The sequence below is a fragment of the Solanum verrucosum genome, unplaced genomic scaffold (assembly GCF_900185275.1).
Source record: "Solanum verrucosum unplaced genomic scaffold, falcon-dt-bn FXZP01000128.1, whole genome shotgun sequence".
NCBI classification, from domain to species: Eukaryota; Viridiplantae; Streptophyta; class Magnoliopsida; order Solanales; family Solanaceae; genus Solanum; species Solanum verrucosum.
In genome coordinates this window covers 560,163-563,144 of record NW_026020327.1, presented here as the reverse complement: position 1 = coordinate 563,144, position 2,982 = coordinate 560,163, and the positions used below count along the sequence as shown (strand labels likewise).

The following is a 2,982-nucleotide window of genomic DNA, read 5'->3' as shown; positions in this document are numbered from 1 at the left end:
TTCAAATACAAAATTTTGCCTTCGACCATATCTTATTGTGATATTTGAAAAAAGTAGTTTTTTGTTTTCAAAATTAAAAAAGATATTTGAAAATTAATCATGAATACAAATTAGAGTTGCTTTTGACTTTTTGTTAATAATTTAAAATGAAAAAAGTGAAAATACATTTTTGTTATTTTTCAAATTCTTGTAAATTTGAAATTCAACTTCAAGTGGGAATTTGGAATTTTATGGTCAAATGTATTTTGGAGTTCAATTCCGACAAAAAAGTAAAAAAAATTCATGGCCAAATGTTACATTAAAAGTAATGTGAAGTATATGTGTACTTTTGTCCATGCAATAGAAATCACCTATAATCCAAGGATAAATTTCACAAATAATCACGTAATTATAAAAAAAATTCCCCACAAAAGTCACTTAACTATCATTTCTAACACAAAATCACACAACCAAAAATACTAAATTTCGATCCGACTCGATGACGGAAAATTACATGTATAATGAATATTAACATAGATCAAGAAATTGCTTCAGTTAGCATATAAGACTTGTCTTTGCCTTCTGAATGCATTTGTTTCTCTTTTTCTCCTTTGAGTTTTCACAAAAAACACCTTGTAATGAGAAGTCAGAAAGACACAAGTGTCTGCTCTGTGATCCATGTCTGCATCAGTCTGCTGCAACATAACTTGCCTAGTTGAATCAAGTCTATTCCTGATTGTGACGTTCATCTCTCAAAGCCAAGTCTCTAGCAGCTTCATTGGCTTCTTCATACACGTGATAAAATGCACAAGTTATACGTTTCAGCAAGTCGGAAATTTCTTTCAACTTGCACATGGTTAGTTCATTTGGTTCAGGGTGACCATTAAGATATTGGATTAATATAACGTTATCGGACTCCACCATCAACTTCTGTGCCTTCGGCTTCCCTTCCACACATCTGACTAATCCATTCCTCAAGGCCTCCAGTCCAGCAATTACATTGTCTTTAGCATCAATGGTATCACTATAGCTGCCTAAACACATTCCAGTATCATCTTGAAAAACCCCACTAAATCGTCCTGGCTGATCACCTTCTGTACCGATCCCATAAATGTTTAGCTTAATCCAACCTAGTGGAGGAGGAACCGAGTTACATCTTAAACGGCGAGGCCCGCGATATGTACCAAGGCTTTGTGCAAATCCCTCACTAGACATATCGCTTTGCATATCTTCCAAAAATGCTTCTTCAAAATACCTGCAACAGGAAAGTTAAAAGTACATCTTTAGGGATGAAGTACACCTTACCCCCTCTATGGTTCCTTCAGCTCACCTCTATCACTCTATAGTTTCCTGTAAGCAAATAATTTCAAAGTACTTTGTATAATTCAACCAAAACAATCAAGATTCTCCAACTAACACTTAAATACTTATCATGTCAAAAGCATATCTTATTACGGGGGAAATAAAGGAAACAATCATACAGAGAGAAAGAGAGAGAGAGAGCGAGAGAGTAAGGGATAATGATTTTCAACAATGCTAAGTTGAAACAGCTTTGTTTCCACGAATCAACAATTAAAAGAATGAGCTAACTCTGCATAAGAGAACTGTATTCAATAACAAATGGAAAGTCTAGTATCTAGTCTCACATCTAAGTACCTTTGCCAATCCAACCAATGTCGATCTCCTCCACTTCTTTTATATTTTGTAATCTTAGTCACTGAATCAACCACAAAAAAAAACTTTGTTCAGTGCAAGTGTCGTGGACCAACCAATAAATTCTCCAAGTTGAATCAAGATAGAAAGAGATCCAGTACCAGGGAGTGATGTTTCCATGTTAATGTTGGGACCCACATCAAAGAAATGCCAAGCAAATCTTGAGAACACATTAATATATATCTCCTCATTACTAGCTTTTATGTCAATCTCTGTTATGAAGGGGAGAATTCTCTCCAGGCGTTGCACTGTTTCTTCATTCTGATTACATGGTAAGATATTGGTCAACAAATTGTGAAATGAGTTTGTCAATAGAACAATCTGGTTAATACAAGACGAAGACCAGTTTGCTCCCAACAGGTTGCCGATAAGACAATAATTAGGAACGGGCATGTAGAACATTGTTGGCCTCCGAACTTGCCTCTTACAATCTTCATCAATGGTCAACATCTCTACATCCAGTTTTCTGAAAACTAGCATGTCAGCTGGAGACATTAAAGGATCATATACTTGATATTGCCAATCCAATTGGAAAAATCTCGCTTTAGCAGGAGAACTACGGCAAGCTGAAACTGTGAATTGAAACCATATTCCATGCTTCCCAAAGCATAGATTACCACCTGAACATGTGAATGGGAGCCTAAAAGGCGAAACAAATGTTGTTGAAAAGTTTCATTGTGTTCGAGATCGAAGCGCATTCCAGCATACAATTCAGAGGTCTCAACATTCTTCATCATCAGTTTAATCTCTTTAAGCAGCCTTTCTGCCTCATCTTGTATGTGAAAATAAACATTGGACTCCATATTCTCATCGCAATTCATCTTTGCACCCCAGGTCCAGATTAATGTTGGACTCTAGCAATTTACACACTATTTGGAACAGCTAATAATGCAGCTACTCTCTCTTGTGCCCTAGAGTTAATACAAAACCTGTAAGTGTAGAACTTGAAGTACAAAATCGCTAGAAGAATGCATTTCTCATTATCTGCAAATTTAGAACTCAAACGTACAGAATTGCTAGCAGTCCAAAAATAGCTCATCACCTAGAAAATCTTTTACTCCAAACTGTTAAGAGTACACTTGCTGCACATCAAATGCTACATGTTTGAAGCCACACAGATATTTCGAGAAGAAACTCAGTTATGACTTGTGGGGGATAAGAGGAAAATGAACATTCGCCTCTTTCTTTAGCCCATCATTAAGTTCAAAAACCAAATTCTTCTAAACTCAACTTCTTCCATTTAGGAGCATTCTTTATTCAAAACCAATCAAGCTGGACATACAACAATTA

The 2,982-nt window shown here is 35.9% G+C and overlaps 1 pseudogene; it reads right to left on the bottom strand.

The window, feature by feature from the left end:
- Window positions 1-705: 705 nt before the first annotated feature.
- LOC125835680 (uncharacterized) lies at window positions 706-2,562 on the bottom strand (annotated as a pseudogene).
- Between the last annotated feature and the right edge of the window lie 420 nt (window positions 2,563-2,982).